The following is a 16,810-nucleotide window of genomic DNA, read 5'->3' on the forward strand; positions in this document are numbered from 1 at the left end:
GCATAGACGTGGAGCTTCCCATAGGAGAACTGTGTAAATTGCAGCAGCATGTGTCACGATCAATTGCAGCAGCATATTTCACCACCAATTGCAGCAGCATGTGTCACCAAGTTGCAGCAGCACGTGTCCCACCAAGTTGCAGCAACATGTGTCCCACCAATTGCAGCAGCATGCGTCCCATCAAATTGCAGCAGCATGTGTCATTGCCAAATTGCAGCAGCATGCATCCCACCAAGTTGCAGCAGCATGTGTCCCACCAAATTGTAGCATCATGTGTCACCAAGTTGCAGCAGCATGTGTCCCACCAAGCTGCAGCAAAATGTGTCACCAAGTTGCAGCAGCTGGTGTCACCAAGTTGCAGCAGCATGTGTCCCACCAAGTTGCAGCAGCATGTGTCACCAAACTGCAGCAGCATGTGTCCCACCAAGTTGCAGCAACATGTGTCCCACCAAGTTGCAGTATCATGTGTCACCAAGTTGCAGCAGCATGCGTCCCACCAAGTTGCAGCAGCATGCGTCCCACCAAGTTGCAGCAGAATGTGTCACCAAGTTGCAGCAGAATGTGTCACCAAGTTGCAGCAGCATGTGTCCCACCAAGTTGCAGCAGCATGTGTCACCAAGTTGCAGCAGCATGTGTCCCACCAAGTTGCAGCATCATGTGTCACCAAGTTGCAGCATCATGTGTCACCAAGTTGCAGCAGCATGTGTCCCACCAAGTTGCAGCAGCATGTGTCACCAAGTTGCAGCAGCATGTTTCCCACCAAGTTGCAGCATAATGTGTCACCAAGTTGCAGCATCATGTGTCCCACCAAGTTCCAGCATCATGTGTCACCAAGTTGCAGCATCATGTGTCACCAAGTTGCAGCAGCATACGTCCCACCAAGTTGCAGCAGCATGTGTCCCACCAAGTTGCAGTAGCATGTGTCACCAAGTTGCAGCAGCATGTGTCCAACCAAGTTGCAGCTGCATGTGTCCCACCAAGTTGCAGCATCATGTGTCACCAAGTTGTGAACGAACTGGCGGAAGCTACTCGGCGCTTCACAAAGCGCCTCAAGGCGGGCTAAACACCCGCAAATGAAGCGCCACGTCTGCAATCTCGTGATTGCATAGACGTGGAGCTTCCCATAGGAGCACTGTGTAAATTGCAGCAGCATGTGTCACCATCAATTGCAGCAGCATATTTCACCACCAATTGCAGCAGCATGTGTCACCAAGTTGCAGCAGCACACGTCCCACCAAGTTGCAGCAGCATGTGTCCCACCAAGTTGCAGTAGCATGTGTTACCAAGTTGCAGCAGCATGTGTCCCACCAAGTTGCAGCTGCATGTGTCCCACCAAGTTGCAGCTGCATGTGTCACCAATTTGCAGCAGCATGTGTCCCACCAAGTTGCAGCAGAATGTGTCACCAAGTTGTGAACGAACGGGCGGAAGCTACTCGGCGCTTCACAAAGCGCCTCAAGGCGGGCTAAACACCCGCAAATGAAGCGCCACGTCTGCAATCTCGTGATTGCATAGACGTGGCGCTTCCCATAGGAGCACTGTGTCCGGCGTCTGAACACAGTGCACGTAAGGGCCAGCTTTAAAAAAAAGTTTTATTACATTTTTTTGTTGCCTGCCTGGAGGGGGGGGGGGGAGGGGCTATGATTTTAATTAAAAAATACCATACTGGTGATAAAAGGGATAAAACTTTTTCGCGGAAGGAAGTAAGTTTAACAAGACACGTGGCCACTCATTAAAATTAAAAGAAAAGAGGTTTAACCTTAAACTACGTAGAGGGACGTAAGAGTGGCAAGGATGTAGAATTCCTTTCCACAGGTGGGGGTCTCAGTGGGCAGCATCGATAGTTTCAAAAACAATTAGATAAGCACCTGAACGACCAATACATATAGGGATATACAATGTAATACTGACATATAATCACACACATAGGTTGGACTTGATGGACTTGTGTCTTTTTTCAACCTCATCTACTATGTAACTATGTAATTATGTCCTGTGGTCTGATGAGACCAAGATAATCTTATTTGGTTCAGATGGTGTCAATCGTGTGAGGCAGCAACCAGATGAGGAGTACAAAGACAAGTGTGTCTTGCCTAAAGTCTAGCATGGTGGTGGGAGTGTCGTGATCTGGGGCTGCATGAGCACTTCTGACAATGGGGAGCTACAGTTCATTGAGAAAACCATGAATGCCAACATGTACTTGACATTCTGAAACAGAGCATAATCCCCTCCTTTTGGAGACTGGGCCACAGGGCAGTATTCCAACATAATGACCCCAAACACACCTCCAAGATGAGCACTGCCTTGCTAAAGAATCTGAAGGTAAAGGTGATAGACTGGCTAAACTTGCCTCCAGACCTAAACCCTACTGAGCATCTGTGGGGAATCCTCAAACTGAAGGTGGTGGAGCGCAAGGTCTCTAACATCCACCAGGTCCATGATGTCGTCATAGAGGAGTGGAAGAGGACTCCAGTGGCAACCTGTGAAGCTCTGGTGAACTCCATGCCCAAGAGGGTTAAGGAAGTGATGGAAAATCATTTTGGCCACACAAAATATTGACACTTTGGGCCAAATTTGGAAATGTTCACTTTTGTTGCCAGAAGTTTAGACATTAATGGATGTGTGTTGAGTTATTTGGAGGAGACATCAAATTTACACTATTATACAAGCTGTACACTCACTACTTGACATTGTAGCAAAGTGTAATTTCTTCAGTGTTGTCACATGAAAAGATATAATTAAAATATATACCAAAAAGTGAGGAGTGTACTCACTTTTGTGATATACTGTATACATATATATATTTCCTGGACCTCCCCATGTTAGCCTACTATGGGCCAGCTCCACCCCCTCTAACTCCTCCAGGACCACCTTTTTCTTAGCCCATAAAGGGTGGCTGTCTGCCCACACCACTGTTCTTTTTTCGCCCTTGCTCTGGACGCCTTTTAAAGTTTATTTTTATTTATTTTTTATTTTCTCCATCCACCATCCATCCTGTTCGGGTTTAGCCTCTCCTGGTTCAGAAGACCCCCCCCCCCCCCATATAGGCTGTAAATCTCCTGAGGAGGTGGGTTTCCGTGGTGCTGGGGTTGTATGGTACAGTATAAATTACTGTGTATTACTGGCAAAGGTCACTGGCAGTATAAATTACTGTATATACCTTCGTTAGGCAGGTGCTGGCACTCTCTCCTTCCATGTTTTTGTGTTCAGGCAGTGGTTTGGCTCGCTGGGACTTGTAGTTCACCACCTCCACATGTATTCCTTTCAGGAAGCTTAGAGTTGAGCAGCTTAGGTCAGAGGCAGCTTCCTCTTGGATTGCCTAGCAAACACCAGAAATGCTCATTGCTGATTTGCAGCAGGCTCTGTCCTCTAGCCTAATCTCAGCCTTCAGCTGATCAATCTGCTCTGCTCTGGTAAGCTTCCTTCCAGGACTATCATTACTTACTGCTGTGTTACTTGTCTGTCAGAGTGTTTTTATTATCCTGTGCCTTATAGGTCTGGGAAATGTTGTCTGCCTGCCCAGCTGCCTTAGCACTGAAGATTCAGATGAAGAAGTTTTACTAATCTTTTTTTTTTTTTTTTTTTAAAACAAAAAAATAAATGAGAGAGAGCACAGCCTCTGTGTTTTACAGAGAGAAGGGCCCAGTATGGGATAAACGCCTGCAAAGAGGTTCCAAATCAGCATTCCAGCCTCAAAGGAGAAAAAAAGGGATTAGTCATGACAAATTGCAGAGTTGCATGCAGCTGGATAGACGCCTGTTGTCACAGCATTCCAGATCTCCCTCGCCCTTACCTCACTTTAGTTGCTCGGACCCGAGCTAAGAGTGGTCAAGACATCAGAAAGCCTCTAAAAAGAGCAAATCTGGGCACAGACAAAGAAAAAGAACCTCTTCTTTGGATATGTCTTCATCTCCAGCCCAAGCAGAAGAAAGATCCTGTTGGGCCTGCTCAACTGAGTTCCTCAGAGGAAAGTGGGTATGTGCATCTTGCTTCAAGGAGGTGGCTCAAAACAATGCTGCAAAAGCATGCTAGGTTAAATCCTACATTAAGCACATAGTCAAGGAAGGGTTAAAGAGTGTTTCAGGGAATCCTGCACATCCTGCTGTATCTTCAGCATCTGCAGATTCACGTTATGTGTTTTCAATGCGTTTTAACTCGATAGCGATTCGGATCCATCTGAGGCTGAGATGGTTTCGGAATCGCATACGTTTGATTTTTACACTGGTTCCCCCTTGGTGGAGGCTGTTAAGGATGCAATGAAGTGGCAGGAAGAATCATCACCTCCAAAGAAACAGCAGAGAATCTACCCGTATTTAAAGAAATCGTTACCTTTCTTCCCAATCATTTATGAAAATTCGCCCGCCACATTCCGCTTCCGCTGGAGGATTCGGTCTCTTTTAGGCATCCTATGGATTGCAGAATAGACACAGACCTAAAAAAGTTGTATAGTTTGTCCTGAGCAGCCTTCAGACTGGTGGTAGCACTCACTTCTGTGGCAGCAGCACTTGGGTTGGATTCGCACCTGTGCGTTTTTGGTGCTTTTTGCGGATTTGCACTACCGTCCATTTACCATGGTCTCCTATGGAACGCGTTCTGTTGTGCAGGTCTCCGGAATGCAGGGAATGCATGGGTGTGAATCCAGCCTTAGATTGTGGGTAGCGGAGCTGGTGGATGGATGTTCAGATGAAAGTCTGGGAAGTGACAGTTCTTCCCCTTTGCAGTTTTCTGACTGCTGTAGAGTTTGTGGCTGAAGTGGTTGTCTATCAGGTCAAGATGACCGCAAAGATAATGGCTCATTCCGTCACAGCCCACAGAGCCTTATGGTTGAAGCATTGGTCGGCCAATAAGGCTTCTAAGCACAATCTGTGTTTGGTTCCATTCGACGGGAAGCTACTCTTCAGGAAGACTTATAATCAGCAATTCAGCACGTTTCCGGTGGCAGATCTAGCCTAATCCCGCAGAAGAGAAAAAGACAACAGCAGCCCTTTCGGTTTAACAAGAGATCCGAAGAAGGATTCAGAGAGGCCAGTGCTTACAAACAGTGGAAGGGAGCCAGTTCAACCTTCCAGAAATCTTCCAAGCCCAGGGCCAACAAAGCTCCTAAGGCTTCAAATAAGTCCTTCTGAAGGTGTCTCTGCTTAACCCTCTCAAGTAGGAGCAAGACCAGCCCAATCTGGGGGGGTTTGGGCAGACAAATGACTGGGTGCCTGGATTATAGCCGTCATTCGATCACGTTATCATCTCGAGTTCAGAACAAGGCCCCCTCAGACCTTGTTCAAAGAAACTAGACTTCCTACAGATGTTTGAGAGGATATATAGGGGAGCTGTTGGCAGCAAGGGCCATCCTTCCAGTTCCAAGGCATGAATTGGGTCAAAGAGTATGTTCCCCTCTGTTTTTGGTCCCAGAGGCTTTAGGGGGTTTCGGAACAGTTTTTGACCTCAAAGTCCTGAATTCTTACATGAAGGTTCCGCCATTCAAATTAGAGTCATTGGAAATGATAATTTTGGTTGTGGAGTCAGGAGACTGGATGGTTTTCATCGATCTGGCGGATGTGTATCTTCATGTTTCCATAGACGCATCTCACCATTGCTTTCTCAGGTTTTCCGTAGAAGGCTCTCATTTTCACTTTTAATGTATCCCATTTGGTCTTTGCACGACTCTGAAAATGTTTTCAAAACTACTGTCTGCTGTCGTCGCGACTCCCAGGGTCAAGGGAGTGCAAATATTCCAGTATCTAGATGACATGCTACTTCTGGGTCCGTCAAATGAGCTCCTTCTACTTCATGTGAATTTCACCTGCAAAAAACTAGCTCGATTCAGTTGGTTGATCAATTTTAGGAAGAGTCAGATGCATCCGCCCCAAATGTTGGAGTATTTAGGAGTACAATTCCACACGGATTGGGGTCATGTTTCTCTTCCTCAGAGGAAGGTGCAGGAGATCCAGTCTCAGACAAAAGCAGTGATGACCAGGCCTTCTATGATGGTTAAAGAATGAGTAGTAGTCCCGTGGGTCAGGTGGTGCAAAAGGAGGTTTCAATGCAAATTTCTTCTTCAGCGTGATCATCACTCCTTGTTTCAGAAGATTTATCTGCCAATTCCGATAATCTGGTCCCTGGTTTGGTGGTCAGTAGCTCGTAATCTTTCCCATGGAGTTCCGTTGAAGGCCTCAGAACCAATAGTGGTGACGACCAATGCCAGTCTGTCAGGGAAATAGGCGCAATCTCACGAGGAACGTTCGTGTTAACGCGCGTCAGCGCCTACAGAAGCGCAAGGTAGTTTCAAGACGAACGGCCGACGCTACGTCTAACCAGGCGGGCATACGCGGTGATGTTACGAACACACAACGTACTCGACGTAGCCGTACGATCGCCTCGACGCGCTCACGACGTGACCTGGGTACCTCGCCTATTTAAACGTTCGCCTGACAGTGCTGCATCGCTGGATTATCGTCAGCTCCCCTGTGTACCTGTACCCGTGTTTCCTGCTATCCGATCTCCTGTGTACCGACCCGGCTTGCTCGACCTGCTCCTGTTGTTCTCCTGGCTCTTACTCCTGGCTTGTACCCGACGTTCCTTGTCTGCTCCCTGCACCCGATCCCGGCTTGTCTTGACTAACTCTTCTGGACTTCTGCTGCTCCACTCTTGGACTTCCTAGCACGGTTGCCCCTAGAGACTTGTTTACCCGGCCCTTGACCTCTGCTGCTGCTACCTGGCAACCTGTGCTACTGTGGGCACTGCATCCCTGTGTCATCTTCAGGGTTGTGCTGCACTCGGCCGCAAGGGGAGCCCTCTCAGCATCTCGGCCTCGCTCCTGACCGTGACAGTATAATCCAGCCATGTCAGATGCCGACAGAGGTGACTCCCCAATGGAGGCCATTTTACAAGAAGTTACGGCCCTTACTCCAGCTATTCAGGAGCTCCAAGAAAGATATCTCTGGCTGAAGGAACACCTGCAGCACTCTCTTGTACCGCCCACCTCCTCTGGTCAAGTTCCTGCTTTTACAACTTCAGCCACTCCAGAACCACGAGTCCCAGCCCCAGAACGCTTTTATGGGGACCGAAGGAAATTCAGATCCTTCAAGAACTCATGTTTTCTCTACTTCTCCCTGCAACCTCAGACCTTTTCTTCAGAAGCGACCAAGGTGGGGTTCACCATTTCACTGCTGAGGGACGATCCCCAGACGTGGGCCCATGGCCTGCTGGAACAATGCAGCCCTTCCGTGGATACTTTGGATCTGTTCTTCAAGGCTATGGCACGCTTGTATGATGACCCTTTTCGGACAACAACAGCTGAAGCAACCTTGTACGCCCTTCGCCAGGGTGAGCGGCCTGCAGAGGACTATACAGTAGAATTCCGTACCTGGAGCTCTGATTCCGGCTGGAATGAAGCAGCACTAAAATATCAATATCGGGTGGGGTTGTCTGAAGCCCTCAAAGACGAGTTAGCCAGATTAGAGATTCCCACTACCCTTGAGGATCTCATCCTACTCACTATCCAGCTCGACAGGCGTCTACGGGAGCGCCAGTCTGAACGCGCTCGGATTTCTTGTTCTATCCAGGCTCCACCTTCAGCTCGCCCAGCAGTAACCTCCGTTCTGAAGGGCATGCCCCATCCCGCTTTAACCTCCGAAGAGAGACTTCATCGCCGACAGGCACACCTATGTTTTTATTGTGGGGAATCAGGACATTTCATTAACAACTGCCCCACAAGACCGAGTAAACCAGTCCTATGCACTCCATTTCACCTTCAGGTAGCGAAGTCGGCTTCCGCCCACATCACTCTTCCGGTCACGTTGATGGTGGCAGGTAAAGGAGTTCCTCTACAGGCGATAATTGACTCCGGAGCCTGTAGCTGCTTCCTGGACTTAACCCTGGCTAAGAGTCTGGCTCTCCCACTTAACCTCAAGGAACGGAGATTGACTGTCCATCTGGCCGATGGCTCCTTACCTAGTTCTGGCCATGTCACCAGGGAAACAATTCCCATCCTGGCGATCACCGATTCAGGTCATCGGGAATTCCTTAAATTTGATGTTCTGAGTTCCCCGATGTTCCCCGTTATCCTAGGGATTCCTTGGCTACAGGCTCACAACCCCCGGATCGATTGGCTCAAAAAGGTGGTATCCTTCAAATCTGCCTATTGCCAACAGCATTGCTTGGATTCCGTACCCCATAACTTGCCCAGTTGTCTGACTGTACAACCCGTACCCAGTCCAGTTCCTCAAATACCAGCAGTTTACCAGGAATTTAGAGATGTGTTTGACAAGAAGAAAGCCGATACCCTACCTCCACACCGCCCCTATGACTGCCCCATCGAGTTATTACCCGGGGCTCCCATTCCTTTTGGCCGGATATTTCCCCTTTCTGAGACTGAACTTGAGGCCCTGAGACAATACATAGATGAGAACCTGGCCAAAGGATTCATTCGTCCCTCTTCATCCCCCGCCGGTGCAGGTATCTTTTTTGTGGAAAAAAAGGACAAGACTCTAAGACCATGTGTGGACTACAGGGAATTAAATAATATTACCCTTAAAAACCGCTACCCACTTCCGCTTATCCCTGAACTCTTCCAAAGATTCCACACCTCACTTATCTTCACCAAACTCGATCTACGTGGGGCTTACAACCTTGTCCGTATCTGGGAGGGGGACGAGTGGAAGACCGCCTTCAGAACAAGATTCGGGCATTTCGAGTATTTAGTCATGCCCTTTGGACTATGTAATGCCCCGGCAACCTTTCAGCATTTCATTAATGATATCTTCCGGGAGCATTTAGACCACTTTGTTGTCGCTTATCTTGACGACATTCTTATTTTTTCAACTTCTCTAGAGCTTCACAGGGTACATGTTAAGAAGGTACTATGTATTCTTAGAACACATGGGTTATATGTCAAAGCCGAGAAGTGTGATTTCGAAAAGGAATCCATTCATTTCTTGGGTCTCATCATTACCACAGGTGGAATTGCCATGGACCCGCAGAAAGTGAAATCTATCCTGGATTGGCCCGCTCCTTCTGACAAAAGAAGTGTACGAGATTCGTCGGGTTTGCAAACTTTTACCGAAGATTCATAAGGAGCTTCTCCACCATTGTAGCCCCCATCACTCAGACCACTCGCCAACACACCAAGTTCCACTGGTCCCCAGCAGCTCAGTCCGCCTTTGACCAGCTCAAGACCCTCTTTACCACTGCGCCCATCCTGCAGCATCCAGATCCCGCCTTGCCCTACGTGCTAGAAGTTGACGCCTCGGAGGTGGCCACAGGGGCGATTTTATCTCAACGTCAAGGTTCCAAGGCTTTACTGCATCCTGTAGCCTTTTTCTCTCGAAAAATGAGTTCCCCAGAGAGGAACTACGATGTAGGGGATCGGGAACTTCTAGCGATCAAAACCGCTCTTGAAGAATGGAGGTATCTCCTGGAAGGTGCCGCTCACCCCATTCTAATTTTTACTGACCATAAAAACTTAGAGTATCTCCGCACAGCCAAACGTCTGAGACCCCGACAGGCGCGATGGGCCTTGTTCTTTTCAAGATTTAATTTCTACATAACCTATCGCCCAGGATCTAAGAACAGCAAAGCGGATGCCTTATCCCGGATGTTTCCTGATACCCCGGACGGAGTCCCACCCAGTACAATTTTGTCCCCCCAAAATTTCTTACTGATTCAACCGGATCTAAGGTCTTCAATCGAGCTGGCTACTAGTCAGTGTATGGAAACTAAAGTTTCTTCCCTGAGAAGCCAAGGAGGGCTTCTATGGCATCGGGACAAGATTTTTGTTCCCCGGCAAGCCAGGTTACTGGTATTAAAGACTTTCCATGACCACCAACTAGCAGGCCACTTTGGAGTCCGGAAGACGATTGACCTTGTACAGCGGTCCTTATGGTGGCCTACTTTAAGGGCTGACTGTAAAGAATACGTTGACTCCTGTACCATATGCCAACGTAACAAGGGATCTAACGCCAGACCCTGGGGTCTGTTAAGGCCACTGCCAGTCCCGGAGAAACCATGGAAAGAAATTTCCATGGATTTTATTGTAGAACTACCTCCCTCTGAAGGGTTTACGGCCATTTTGGTGGTAGTAGACCGCCTGTCCAAGATGGCGCATTTTTTGCCGTTAAAAAGGAACTCCCTCTGCCTTGGATACGGCAAAAACTTTTATAAAAGAAATTGTCCGATTACACGGGGTACCTGACAGCATCGTATCGGACAGAGGGGTACAATTCACCTCCAAATTTTGGAAAGAACTTTGTAAATTACTCTCAATTGGAATATGTTTGTCCTCTGCCTATCACCCACAGAGCAACGGTCAAACTGAAAGAACCAACCAGACGTTGGAACAGTACCTGCGATGCTTCTGTTCCTTTTCCCAGGATGATTGGGTTTCCTTGTTACCTTGTGCAGAATTTGCCTATAACAACTCAGTGCACGTCTCTACCAACCAGTCACCTTTCTGGGCAAACTACGGATTCCACCCCTCATTTCTGCCTAATACCATTCCTGAATCCTCTGTCCCGGCAGTTCAAGACAGAGTAAACCTCATTCACATAAACTACCAAATACTTCAAGATACCATGAAGAGGGCTCAGGAGGAGTACAAAAGACAGTACGATAAAAGGAAGTTGAGTCTATCCTTGACTGTCGTCGGAGAGGTAGGACTATCCAGTTTTTAATCAAATGGAAGGGGTATTCTGCTGAAGAGAACTCTTGGGAACCTGCAAATTATGTACATGCTCCTAAGCTTATACACAGGTTCCGCAGCCGTTATCCTGAAAAATGGGCTCGGTTGGGCATCCGGAGGCTGCCCCTTGGGGGGAGGCACTGTCAGGGAAATAGGCGCAATCTCACGAGGTACGTTCGTGTTAACGCGCGTCAGCGCCTACGGAAGCGCAAGGTAGTTTCAAGACGAACGGGCGACGCTACGTCTAACCAGGCGGGCATACGCGGTGATGTTACGAACACACAACGTACTCGACGTAGCCGTACGATCGCCTCAACGCGCTCACGACGTGACCTGGGTACCTCGCCTTTTTAAACGTTCGCCTGACAGTGCTGCATCGCTGGATTATCGTCAGCTCCCCTGTGTACCTGTACCCGTGTTTCCTGCTATCCGATCTCCTGTGTACCGACCCGGCTTGCTCGACCTGCTCCTGCTGTTCTCCTGGCTCTTGCTCCTGGCTTGTACCCGACGTTCCTTGTCTGCTCCCTGCACCCGATCCCGGCTTGTCTTGACTAACTCTTCTGGACTTCTGCTGCTCCACTCTTGGACTTCCTAGCACGGTTGCCCCTAGAGACTTGTTTACCCGGCCCTTGACCTCCGCTGCTGCTACCTGGCAACCTGTGCTACTGTGGGCACTGCATCCCTGTGTCATCTTCAGGGTTGTGCTGCACTCGGCCGCAAGGGGAGCCCTCTCAGCATCTCGGCCTCGCTCCTGACCGTGACACAGTCTGGCAGGCTGAGGAGCACACTGCCTGGGACAGCAGGTTCAAGGCCAATGGAACCTTTGTCCGGCGAAGAGTTCATATTTCCTGGGATTGGATGCTGTCAGACACACTCTCTTAGCGTTCCAACCTATGTTGCGAGGTTGAGCTGTCAAGATTCTTTTGGACAACAAAACTACAGTGGCTCATCGATGTCTCATCAAGGGGGCACAAGAAGTCACCCTCTCCTTCAGGTGGCATTTCAATCCTTTGCACAGAGAAGAATCTTACAGCATCTTATCTCCCAGGGCCTGTGAATGTTTTAGCAGATCGCTTGAGTCAAGGCTTTCGGGATCACAACGAATGGCGCCTCAATCCAAAGTAACTACGCAAGATCTTCAGGGTCTGGGGGATGCCTTTGAAAGATCTTATGGCATTGGAGGAGAATTGTCAACTGCCTTGCTTCTTTTCCCGGACCTGGCATTTACAGGCGTTGGGTCAGGGTGCTCTGTCCAGGTCTTGGAACTTCCCCTTGGTGTATGTGTTCCTGCTGCTTCCATTGGCTCAAAATCCTGCTGAAGATTCAGCGAGAAAGGGTCACAGAAAAAGTAGTCTTACCTTATTGGCTCAGGGAGCCGTGGTTCCCTCCGGCTTGGAGGATAAAGTTGGGCTCACCAATCCCACTGCCTCCTTATCAAAATCTCCTTCTGCAGAGTGGGGCCTGACACCCGAACCGCAGGAGGATGAAGTTAATGACTTGGAAATGAGAGGAGGGCTTTAACTGGTTTGGGTCTCTCTGGCGGTGCAGTGGAGACATTATTACAGGCTTGTAAGAGGTCCACGAATGTAACCTATCACAAGATCTGGAATACTACAGAAAGTAGTTGGGAACTTGGATCTCCTTCATTATCTAACATTTTGAAGTTTCTGCAGAGTGGTCTCTAAGGCCGCGTACACACGGGCGGATTGTCTGTCCAACTTAGTCTGCTGAACCATGTTTCAGCGGACAATCCGCTCGTGTGTGGGCTTCAGCTGACTTTTTCAGCGGACTGTCTGACGAACAAAGTTTTACGGAATTTCCGAAATTTTGTCCGTTCAAACTTGGTTTTGTCCGTCCAAACTTGGTTTCAGCGGACAGTCCGCTCGTGTGTAGGCAAGTTGGACGGACTAAGTATGGCGCATGCTCAGAAAGGATTTACACGGCCGAAGGTTGCATTGCAGTGTATAGGACGTCGTTTTTCTAGTCCCGTCGTACGTGCTGTACACGTCATCGCGCACGCTTTCAGCGGACTGTCTGCTCATCGTGTGTGGTCAAGTCCGTTCATGCAAATTTTGAACGGACTGTCTGTCGGATTGTCTGACGAACTTAGTTGGCCAGACAATCCGCCCGTGTGTACGCGGCCTAAGGGTTAGCTTAAATTATTTTCCTGAAGGGTGAAATCCCCGCTTTGTCAGCTATGTCATGTACAAGATATACTCTACATCCATTGGTGATCTGATTTTTATGGACAGCCATAGAAATCAGACCTCCATTGAAATTGTTTTTTCCAAAAGAGGACTTAACACTAGTCTTGGGAACATCACTGGTTCCTCCGTTTTGATCAAGCTTTCTCTTGTTCATTATTTCTTTTAACAGTTTTTTGTTTGTGTTTTTTACTAGCCGTTGCCTCAGCCAGAAGAGTGTCCGAGTTGTGCGCCTTCTCATCTAAAGAACCATATTGTTTGGTGCTCCCAGACAAGATCGTTCTTAGGCCGATACCAAGCTTACTACCTAAGGTTGCCACATAATTTCAGTGGTCATTCTCCCAGCCTTTCCAGCGGATACACCTGATGATGAGTGGAGTAGATTAGACCTGGTCTCTGCGGTTTCAACCTACCTGAAATGGACAAAAAGCTTTTGAAAACTAGATCAGGTGTAGACTTTCCCAATGGGGCCTAAAAAGGGTATGCCAGCAACATCCAGAGTTGTGTCTTCCTGGTTTGTGAAGACCATACATATTGCATACAAAACGCTGGGCCTGCCTTCCTCATACATCAAAGAACATTCAACGAGGGGTATGGCAGCATCCTGGGCAGCATAGGCAAAGGTCGCCCCTGAGGTAGTTTGCAGAGCAGCAAGCTGGAGCGCGCCCAACACCTTTTATTAGGCATTACAGGCTTAATTTGGCTTGTCCGCCTGAGGAAACATTTGGCTTTATGGTTATTACGGCAGCTGTTGCCCATTAAAAATTTGAGTAGCATTGCATTGAGGGTTTGGCTTATTTTTTTCTTCCTTCCCTTCTTAATATTGCTTGGTACATCCCATAGTAGACTGACATAGGGAGGTCCAGGAATAATGTAAATTGTTGTCCATACTTTCCTGTAATTTTCCTTTCCTGGATCCTTCCCATGTCAGCCGGAGGATTCCCACCCAGTTTATCCATCGCGAGGAGGGTATTATTTGAACACTGGTGTGGGCAGACAGCCGCCCTTTATGGGCTAAGAAAAAAGTGGTCCTGGAGGGGTTAGAGGGGACAGAGCTGATCCATAGTAGGCTGACATGGGGAGAATCCAGGAAAGGAAAATTACGGTATATATACTGGCTTTGGAGAGTGTTAGAGAGTTGCTGGGGGGAAAGTTGCCTCCTTCATCCTCTGTATACTTACAGACGAGATATCCTTCATATTGTGCCACCCACCCCAGAATGGAGGCTTCTCCTTCTTTCCACCTCTGGTCATGTGATTTTTCACATTTCAGGTGAAGACAGGAGGGCAGTCAATCCTCACTTCCCAGAAGGTGCCTGTACTGTGATGGAGATATTTTCTCACTGGGCATCCCCACTCCTTGCAGTCTTCCCTTCACATCTAGTCACATTCCTGCTCTGCCTGAACTGGCTGAGAACTCAGATTTATGGTAACTGAACCCAAGCCAGAATCTCCAGGCTAAAGCCAGCAAGTTCCCAATATATAATATATATATACACTGTATATATACACACAGTATCTCACAAAAATGAGTACACCCCTCACATTTTTGTAAATATTTTATTATATCTTTTCATATGACAACACTGAAGAAATGACACTTTGTTGCTACAAAGTAAAGTAGTGAGTGTCCAGCTTGTATAACAGTGTAACTTTTCTGTCCCCTCAAAATAACGCAACACACAGCCTTTAATGTCTATGTCCTTAGTTAGCTTGTCTTCAACAAACTGTTTGCGGGCTTTCTTGTGCATCATCTCTAGAAGAGGCTTCCTTCTGGGACGACAGCCATGCAGACCAATTTTATGCAGTGTGCAGCGACTGGTATGGGCACTGACATGCTGACCTCTCACCCCTTCAATCTCTGCGGCAATGCTGGCAGCACTCATACGCCTATTTTCCAAAGACAACTTCTAACTTCTGGATATGACGTTGAGCACGTTCACTTAACTTCTTTGGTTGACCATGGTGAGGCCTGTTCTGAGATGAACCTGTCCTGTTAAACAGCTGTATGGTCTTGGCCACCATGCCACAGCTCAGTTTCAGGGTCTTGGCAATCTTCTTATAGCCTCTGCCATCTTTATGTAGAGCAACAATTCTTTTTTTTGGATCCTCAGAGAGTTATTTGCCATGAGGTGCCATATTGAACTTCCAGTGACCAGTATGAGTAAGAGCGATAACATCAAATTTAAAACACCTGCTCCCCATTCACACCTGAGACCTTGTAACATTAACGTGTCACATGACACCGAAGAGGGAATTATTTTGGCCCAATTTGGACATTTTCACATACGGGTGTACTCACCTTTGTTGCCAGCGGTTTAGCCATTAATGGCTGTGTGATGAGTTATTTTGATTGGACAGCAAATTTACACTGTTATACAAGTTACACTACATTGTATCAAAGTGTCATTTCTTCAGTCTTGTCACATGAAAAGATATAATAAAATATTTACAAAAATGTGAGGGATGTAGGGGTGTACTCACTTTTGTGAGATAATGTATGTGTCAGGCTAGGAGCAGCTAACAGGTAACAGTTCAGGTGTGCTGATTATACAAAGAGTTCAAAGCACATACCATGAGCAGGTCTAAGCAGAGCAGGTCAGCTGGGACTAGTAGTTCACCGCTGCAGAAGAAGGTAGATGATTGCTGGACCTTGTATTTCACTGCTGTAGATGAGCATAGATGATTGCTGGACCTTGTAGTTCACTGCTGTAGATGAGGATAGATGATTGCTGGACCTTGTAGTTCACTGCTGTAGATGAGGGTACTATAGTAGAATCAGGCAAAGCGTAGTCTAGGCAAGCTGGGGCATACACAGGTAGATCAGAGTCCAAACGGTACTGAATCAGAAGCAAGCAAGGAGGGTCAAACAAGCCGGGTCATACACGAAAGACACAGAGCAAATATCAGCTGGATCAAATACAAGTGTAAACTCTAACACGAGCACTGACTGAATGCTGATACAGGTGATTTAATGGTGAGCTGGCCAATCACTGTTGTTTCCCAGACAAAGGCTGTGTCAGGTGAGTTGTGCTGGGTCCTAAAGGGATTCTAGTACTGACAGTACCCCCCCCTTTATCGAGGGGTTGCTCCTGTACCCCCAGGCTTACTTGGATAAACGGAGATGGAACTTCTTAAGTCGATAAGCATGAAGATCACGAGCTGGTACCCAAGATCGATCCTCTGGGCCGAAACCTTTCCAATGAACGAGATATTGTAAGGAATTGCGCACTCGTCTGGAATCAAGAATAAATGCCACTTCATATTCTTGATTTTCCAACACATCCACAGGTTCTGGTTCATTTACTAGGAGGCTGGAATGAACAGGTTTCAACAATGAAACATGAAAGATATTTGGAATGCGCATGGATGGGGGAAGTTTTAATCTGTAGGACACAGGATTAACAATCTCCGAAATTTCATAAGGCCCGATGAATTTTGGGCCAAGCTTTTTAGATGGAACATGCAGGGACAGATTCCGAGATGATAGCCACACTTTGTCACCACTTTATATCCTGGTGCCTTTGAGCGCTTCTTGTCAGCCGTTTTCTTAAAAGCCTGCACAGAGCGGGAAATAGCACGATTTACATCGGACCAGATTTTGGAGAAATGTTCAATCGTGGTGTTGGCATCTGGAACATCAGAGGGCAGAAGATCAAAGGAGCACACACGAGGATGCAACCCGTAAACACAAAAGAAAGGAAAGGTCCCTGTAGATGTGCTGGCACAATTATTAAAGGCAAACTCTGCCCATGGAAGGATGTTGACCCACTCCACCTCATCTTTGGCCATCAGACAACGTACCATCTTCTCTAGAGTTTGATTAGTCCTTTCTGTTTGGCCATTTGTCTCAGGATGATATGCTGAAGAATATGATAATTTAATCCCCAGCTGAGAGCAAAGTGCCTTCCAAAACTGGGTTATAAACTGAGAGCCA

Source organism: Lithobates pipiens, unplaced genomic scaffold (assembly GCF_037356315.1).
Source record: "Lithobates pipiens isolate NorthernLeopardFrog02 unplaced genomic scaffold, aLitPip1_a1.2 Scaffold_16, whole genome shotgun sequence".
NCBI classification, from domain to species: Eukaryota; Metazoa; Chordata; class Amphibia; order Anura; family Ranidae; genus Lithobates; species Lithobates pipiens.